Source organism: Rhipicephalus microplus, chromosome 2 (assembly GCF_043290135.1).
Source record: "Rhipicephalus microplus isolate Deutch F79 chromosome 2, USDA_Rmic, whole genome shotgun sequence".
Taxonomy (NCBI): domain Eukaryota; kingdom Metazoa; phylum Arthropoda; class Arachnida; order Ixodida; family Ixodidae; genus Rhipicephalus; species Rhipicephalus microplus.
Window position 1 is genome coordinate 131,333,354 of NC_134701.1, and position 8,817 is coordinate 131,342,170.

General features: G+C 41.5%; 1 pseudogene; it reads right to left on the reverse strand.

The window, feature by feature from the left end:
* Positions 1 to 957: 957 nt before the first annotated feature.
* On the reverse strand, positions 958 to 2,147 carry LOC142791507 (uncharacterized; annotated as a pseudogene).
* Between the last annotated feature and the right edge of the window lie 6,670 nt (positions 2,148 to 8,817).

Here is an 8,817-nt window from a genome sequence, read left to right on the forward strand (position 1 = left end):
ACATTGACTGGGAACAAGCTCAAAAGAAATGAACACCACAACAGAAACTTAGTGAAAATTCTTTTAAGTAACGCAAAGACATTTTTCAGAACGCAGACATTGTTGCAATTTTAATTGTTTTGCAAAAAAGCACTTACAGGAAACAGCAATGCAACACATCTGGCTCACCATACTACAGTATAAGAGTAACGAATGGATAACGAAGACACAGCACAATTAAAAAAATTCAAAATAAAACTTTGCTATATTTGTGCACCTGGAGTAAGTTTGTGTTCTGAAATGTACTTGTGTTTATTTAGGAAACTGTAGGCCCGGCCGTTATTTACTTCTATGTAGGGCTGCTTCAGTTGTGCAGAGAACAAACAACAATACATCTTTTTGTAATTGCCTCCTATTGCACATCCTCTAAATTGAGCCTATTCCTAAAGAATATTCTTGTGATACACTAACGTGCTATTCAATCACGTGGGCACTGTTAATGAAAAATTGAGTCAGGCATAGTGATTAAAAACACCCCAAGTGCATGGCACTCTGATTCCCTCCGTGACAACGGTAATGGCACCAAATAAAGCGAATGACTAAAGGTGTAGTTATTTCTTTGAGACGCAGTGAAGTGAGTGAGCTGATCACATGATTATAAAAAGCAGCAAGGATGCCCTTGAAAGTACTTATATGCAGATAAGAAATTCGGGGTGAAAGTGATAAAAAAAGACTAATGTTTGCCGCATGTAAAGACAAAATTTTTGAGCCGCTTCTATGATGGATAGGATGGCTTAAGCCTTTGCAGAATGAAAATAGTTAAAAATAAAGATTTCTGCGTTTTACGTCCCAAAAAGACGACACGATTATAAGAGACTCCTTGGTGGTACTCTACTATTTCGCCTTCGGGTTCAAATCCTGGCTGCAGCGGCTGCATTTCCGATGGAGGCGGAAATGTTGTAGGCCCGTGGGCTCACATTTGGGTACACGTTAAAGAACCCCAGGTGATCGAAATTTCCGGAGCCCTCCACTACGGCGTCTCTCATAATCATATGGTGGTTTCGGGACGTTAAACCCCACATATCAATTACTATTTCGCCTTCACCGAAATGCGACCGGAGTGGAACTCACGACCTTCAGATTAGCAGCTGAGCACCCTAACCACAAGTGTACTGTGGCAGACAAATGGAAATTTTTCAGTGGTGATGGGTTTAGAATGAAATTTACGCTTTGAATTCGTCTAATGGCCTGCAATCCGTTGCAGGTGGCATGAAACCGAACTTTGTCCAAGTTGCTGTTCACGAAACGGACGTGCCAGTTAAAACGTACTTTGCAAAACATGAAGAGGAATTTTTCTGTGCAAGGCTCAGAACAAAACCGGAATGAAGTGACATCTAACAGGATCTGGAACAACGCAGCGCATACACCTTGCTTATGTGCCATGCTCTCTATGATAGCGAGGAAATGATGTTCGAGCTGTTGAATGTATAGTTGAAGGCTTCTTCCGAAGGCACGACTAGGTTGCCGAAAAGCCTGCCGGGCACGTGGTATGCTTTGAGCATCAGAAAGTATCGACGACTTTTGGTGACATTGCCAGATTCATCTTTCAATAGCGCAGCACAATCGCAACCTTGAGTTTGCTTCTCCACCAACGTTTTGACCAGGTAACCAGCAACATAGTACGTAGTACAGTCGTCGATTAGATTTGAATGAACGTTTGAATCCAGTTCTGATATTTCTGCCAAAGGAAAGTTGTCATGATGTACAGGTTGCACGTAGTCTGCAAAGGATTTGTCTTCCAAGAAAAAGTTAGAGAGTTGCTGTAGAAAATTATTGTTATCTTCTTCTACATTACCTCCAGCGGATAATATAAACAGCCTCTTAATCATAATGTGCGTGAGCCCAGTAGAGAATTGCTGCACATTTTGGTTGACGTTGCAACCATGCATCTGTCTAAAGGTTCCGAAGATGTTTTCAAGATTCTGTTGCAGGCAGCGAGTCATAAAGAAAGAAAAGTCATAATTTGTTGAAATGTCTTCCCACAGCATTAGAACACCCCTAATGGTAATTTGCCAACTTTTGATTGTTTGCGGCTGCCTTCTTCTATCGAATTTCCGCTGTGCGATCCAAGGGATTTGTTTAGAGAGGAACTTGGTTATTTCTTCCATTGAATTTCCGCTGTGCGATCCGAAGGATTTTTTTAGAGAGGAACTCGGTTATTTAAGTGTTCTCTTTGCGTATGGCATGCCGCAACTTCTGTTCAGTTTTCTTGGTTTTAGAGCTGTTGAGCCATTCAAAAATTTTATCCAGTCTATCGCAGAAATATGCCATTGCCGTAGCTGTTTCAGGAAGTTGGTGGGCCATGATGGCTACACACACTGACGCACTCAGCACCTGTGTAGCTCGTTTTATCTTCATGTTACTGAAAGCTTTTTGAAAAATGCCTTTTTGCTAGTTTCGGTGCCAATCGTAATCTGAGCTCGTGGTTTGAGTGATGTAGTTGTACTATGTATGACCAATCTATAATTTCTGTGCTAAATGGTCAGACTGTGCGCCTGCAAGTTATTTATTGTGGTCTTAATTAAATGTGGTACATCAAACATCCAATAAATTTTCTCCCCATCAGCCATGAAAAATGGTTTCTCAGCTGTTACGCCCAATTGGTCTGCAACACTTACGTTGGTAGCCCCTTGGTCACACACTACGGCTTTCACAATATATCCAGCATTCTTAAGCTCATCGATCAGTTTTATGAGGGTATATTTAATTACAGAAGGTGATGCCGATGTATGGCCAACAGTGTAAGCAGTCTGCTGTATGCACTTTCTGAATATGCCGGAGAGAACAAAAACCACTGCGCGGTCAGCTATTGAAGACGTTCTTTCGCTGCCGTCGTCGGTAAACTCGTGTACAGTATCCTGGGAAGCATCATAAGACAGGTTTTTCTTAAGCATGATTTCGTGGAATATGAGCGTGCAAATATGATCTTACCTATTCAAAGAACGTGCTTTCGATGCAATGGCCTGCAGTACGCCAGACATGATCCCTAGAGTCATTTTAACGCTTGATAGCCACCTCCGTAATGATCGCTGAGAGGGCAAAGTAATGTGTTTTGATAAGAAGCGGTATGCCTTTGGGCCATGAAAACTTAAATGTAAAGCAAATTTCTTGAGCCATAGTGGAAAACGTCTGTCCTTTCCCTTAGTCTTTGAGTTGACATGCGTGGCTATTAAAGTGTATACATCTCCTGTCACAAAAGGTCGCAGTGTCATCAGGGCATCTGATGCAGTTCGGGGCATCTGCTCCTGCTACTTTTTCAGGCGCTTTATGGTTTTCCTGTACTTGAATAGTTTTGCTTGAAGACGCCTGATGACATCGGACCGTCGTTGGGCCGTCCTTTGTGCAGCAGTCCAATAATTTGCATTTGGTTCAATTAGCCACTGGAGTGCCTTTCATTTTCAAAGGCTTGGCTCAATTAGTTATGAGGGATAACTTCTACAATGTGATATAACTTATTTTACTTTTTTTGCATCACCGATGTGTGAGGTCCTCGTGTACCTTAAGCTATTTTTCTTGTTTAATATTCAAGCTACAGAAGTACTATGAACCCTTTATGCTTGTGCATGGTTCTCAATCAAGTGGGGCCAAGTTTTTGCTGCGGGACCTCCTCTCCCCCCTTTTTAAGTGAACCGCCCGTGCACACACAAAGTGTGCATGTGGTGCGAAAACGAAAGTTAAGCGCTCAAGGTCTGCTGCCATTGGTTCAGCCCAGCTTTCCAAGGCAAAGATGCGAAGTATTATGAACAATTTTTTAATGTAACATGAAGGGTTTCAGCTTGCAGTGATTGAAAAAATACATGCATAGACATGCCTTTGTGTATTAGCAAAAGATGAGAAATGTACAGCTGTAAAACTATGGGGCTAAGCTATTGCACCCTGACAGTTTGTGTGGGCATGGTCATATTTTCCATCTACATGCGGAGTACTCTTGTTGCAGCTCTCACCTGCTCCTAATGTGTTGCTGATGGTTATCACAAGTCTACAAAAAGGAGCTATGCTTTGTTTCTAGTCTCCATAATTCTAACAAATTTGCTTTAAGTTGCCTGCTTTTTTGTCAAGGTTTGTCATTCCTTGCATGTGCACAAAGACCATGCTGCAATCAGTTTCATGTCAGTCAGATTTTCATGCCTGCACTTCTTTAATATCGAGCAAAGATGACAAGTAAACACAAAAGCAAAGCTTTGTGTATTTTTATCCTTCTGAGTTCATGAATTCAAGTGAGTGAACCTTTATTTAGTCTACTGCATTTAACTGCAATATGTGGAACATTGGTAGCTTGTGGGTATGGACAATCAAGGGCGTACTTACTAAAAGACAATGCAGCTTGATTAAAAAGCTCAAAAGAAATTAGAGTACCTTAGCACAACACAAGATCAAGACATTCATGACACAAACTAAGCAAGAATCCTGCCTTGTTACAAACTGGTATCCCCGAGTAATGAAAAGGTACCTAACAGATGTATGGCATAGTTAGCACAATCACAGTGGTAAACAAAAGTGGAAGAAGTAGAAGGGTAGATTCATGAATATATTTCCTAGATGTGCCTCCTGGAAAAGAGGTATGAACCGTACTAGTCCACACACCACAACTTGTAAGTGAGGAGCGAGAGAGACAGAAGTGGAAGAAAAAAAAGGACAAAGGATCATGAACTAGATAGAATGAACTGTCCACTTTTTGTATAGTGTTGTTGATATTTCCCTGTGCGGCCAGGATTATGTTGAAATTTCCACAGTCAGCCTGCAAGAAGACGACGACGAGCTTTGTGAGAGCAAGTGCGTGCACTCGTTTTACGACATCAACGCAGCTATTTTCTACGTTCTGGACTGATGCTGACACTAACAAACGTCTGTTTGAGTCCTTAAGTCCATGTCGGCTATTCGGTTTGCAAATATTTTACATTTGGTGCCATTAAACTCGGGAAGCGATAGCCAAGAGTTACAGTCAAGGGACATCGCTGGTGGCTACCGACTGGATCAACAGTTGTGAACTACACAGGCCTACCGATCAGCTGACCACTATGGACAGACTAAAGATGAAGAGGACTACGCGAAGGGCCCAGAACACCAACCTCATTCAAGAGGCAAGTGTGCTACTTATGCGTGATGACTCGATCGTCCAACAAATCTAATTGGTATACGAGAGCCTCAAGAACAACAATGATGAGCTAAAGAAGGTTAATGATGACTTAGAGAGCCACATAAGGGCAGAGATTTTCGTAGCGAAGTACGCTACTGTTGTTAGGTATGAAGATAACGCGACCCGCATCTTAGCTGTGCTCCAGACAAGACGCCACCAGCATAGGGAAACATCCGCAGTTGCAGCACCTATCGAAATTCGCAAAGTGCCGGTGGCTATGGGACAGGCTGAAAGGCCAGGAGCCAAGTTACCAAAGCTGACAATCTTTTCGCTGTGGACTTGTACAGCAAATAGAACGAGTTGTGGGAGCAATATGATCAGATCATCAATGAGACGGTAAGTCTTACATCGACCGAAAAGTTTAACTACATGAGGCAATTCGAAAAAGGAGATGCGGCATCAGCTGTAGCGGGGCTTGCTGCCACCGAAGCATGTTAAGCAGACGCCTTAGGCATCCTGAAGCAACATTTCGGCGATAAAAAGCGCTCGGAGCAGGAGTACTCGAAGCTGCCAAGGCTCACTGCTGCACACTTTTCCAATGAATTTTTCCAACTTTGAAAGCTGTATGGCTAAGTGCTCTTCAAGACGTGAGGACTGGAGGCACGTGGCGTCAAGAAGTAATTGTTTTCTTCAATGCTATAGGACGTTCTGCTGAGGGCATTGCCACGTGACATGTCGTCGCCTACCAAAGATCTTGCGCAACACATCCTGCAAGTTCTATCATCGATGACCTAAAGTTCAACACACCACGTTACCAGAACGCCTTTTTCACTTCGTCTTCGTTAAAGTGAAGAGCCTCGAGAAGAGTGACTTCGGGGAACAGAAAGGATTCGAGGCAGGTCATCTTACAGACAGGAGTCTTCCCTGTTGCAATGCAGAACCAACGCAATCAGTGCTGCACTAACAAGTTGCTAAGACTGCAAAGAATTTGAATTGTTATTTCTGCAAATCAACGCAGCATTTCATGGAGTCATGCAGCATAGACTTGCCGCTGCTGGAGAAGAAAAAAACGTCTTTCTGCCAAAATGGAGTGGTTTCGCTGCACCATTAAAAGTAACAAAGCAAAAGACTGCAGGCAGAGAATTGCGTGCTTCAATTGCAATGCGTCCAGTATGTGCTAGGCAGACAAGCCAAGATGAATGCCGCGTGAAAACGTCAAAGTGACGGTTGAATGCTCGAGACCTGGAAACGAAAATGCACAGACTGCAACAGAAAAGTACCCGTTGGCGATTCAAGGGATCAGCAAGCCCTCACTGTAAAAGCCATCAGACTACCAATTCATGGAGATTACCACTGGACCTCACAAGGCAAATTATAGACAATTGCGTGAAATCATGTGAAAGAGAAAAGAAAGACTTCAACGCCATGAGACTTGTCTCGGAGACAGGGTTCGTACAGGCAAGTCAGAGCCTGGATCGTGCCTTTATTAATAACCGTCAGGGAATTGTCAAGAATAAAAGCATGGATGAGCACGCTACTTCAACGACAACTAAATGACTTAGCCGTGATCAAAGTTGCACGAGGAATACAGAGACCATGACCTATGCTGAAAGAATTTTAAGACCAGCTTATCGATGAAAGAGCTGGTCGTGCGAACTTCGAATGCCAACTTACGAAAGATGAGAAAAGCTGTGCAGACGGACCTGGAGAAAGAGTACAAGTCGAAGGTAGCTACCTACCCAGGAATTAGACTAGGTACGCAAGCGCCTGGTTGTATCAGATGACCAGCTACGACCAATTTTTCCTTGCAGCCCGAGACACAGCTGGTGGTCAAGTAAAAACATTGGGCCAAATTAGAGCAACAAAAGAGGCATCCAAACAAGTCGTGGAGCATCAGCAGATGATTAGAAATGACACTCAACAAGGTAGCCTGGAGACTCCTCTGAAGGAGCAGTCTCGGGGAGTGAAAACATGTGGTTGTTTAAGCACGCAATGTTGTACGGCCATCCAGAGGCTGCGAATATGTTTTACAGCTCGCCCAAAAAAAAAAAAAACAGATCTCTAGAAAGTACTGTGGACACCGAAACCAAGACTATAGATCTGCCATACCAGCACGGAAAACCTATTTGTGAGTACATCGCTGGGCCATTTTGGCAAGAAGCACCTGCTTCTGAAACCGTAGAAGCAGCATGTGCTGTGTGGCGGGATTAACTGATAACCTACATTCACGAGCTGGCAAGAAAAGATCATCTCGGTGTCCATGCTAAGTGGCTTCAGAGGCTTCAGCAAATGGAGAATCATATCGAAATGTACAAGGACACCGAAGACGCGAGGTCATATCTAGAAAAGGTAAACATCAACGCTTACAGAGGACTTTTGGAGAATGCAACACGGTAAGCGCCTCACCATACAAATGAGACCCCACTGTACGGCTGAGAATATGTTGAATTCCCACTGTGTGGCCGGCAATATGTTGAATTTCCTGTGCTCAGCCTGCAAGACGACAAGCTTTGTTAGAGCGGGTGTATCCGCTCGTTTCAAGAGATACGCGCGGCTATTTTGTGGACCCATGCTGACGCTAATAAACATATGTTTATGAGTCTCTAAATCCGTTATATTGCTTTTGTTTTATAGGAGTAGTTATATGCAAGAAAAAAGTACGACACTAATATAAGCGAACCAAGTAAAGTATGCACCACATTAGACATTTTCCAGTTCAGTTATATTACTAAACAGCACCACTTATTGTACACATAAAAAACATACTGTATTACCAGACTTCAAAACAAATAACAAAATATATGCTTTGCTTCATATTCATGGGCATGCTTTGAAGAAAAGATACTTATTTCTGTTTACATCCATTACCAAAAATTGGCAAGTCATGTATAAAAAACATTGATATGTATCATTCAATTAAAATTAAATTAAAGGTAGGTTTCACACATAAATACACATAAAACTTATGGTATTAAAGTTACGATCACAGCGAAGTTTCTGCCAGTTTTTTGCTTAATTAAGTAAGTTTGTATCATAAATACTTTAACTCTTTCCTTACCACAGGAAAATTGGCCTATTTTTGTATGTTGCAGCTAAGACTTTCCTGTGCCATTGCTACTAGGTTTACAGTGCCATACAATACATCAAAATAAAGACGAATGAACATACTTTTGAATGCTTTTTATTTTGAAACAACAAAGAAAATTTATTTGGCGAAAAAAATTCGTATACAAAAAATCTAAAATTTTCAAAAATTTTGTTAAATATGAAGCGATATTTCCGACAAAAAATTTTTCTGAGAAATTTTGAAATATACAAAATGTTTAGTAATCACAGGGCAACATTATTTAGAAGAATTGTTAAAATTGATTAAGCTGTTCTTGAGTTACAAAAAAATTGCCTGATGCATAGCGAGATAATGAAGTTCTGAGTTGGTCCTACGTGCGATTTTTTTTTTCATGAAAAAAAGTTTTACAGCAAAATATTACATACCGAAATGCAAGTACTAAATGTAGGGTTTGAAAAGTACATTTGACGAAAGAACTGGCAGATCTAAATAGGTAACAAAAATTGACAAACACACATCATTAGGTACGTTCACAAAAGCGCCGTAATGATATACTTACATCTTCCGAGTAAAAAAATTATGAAAAAATTATGAGAGATGCAAAATATTTAAAACAGCATATTGAAGTAGTATT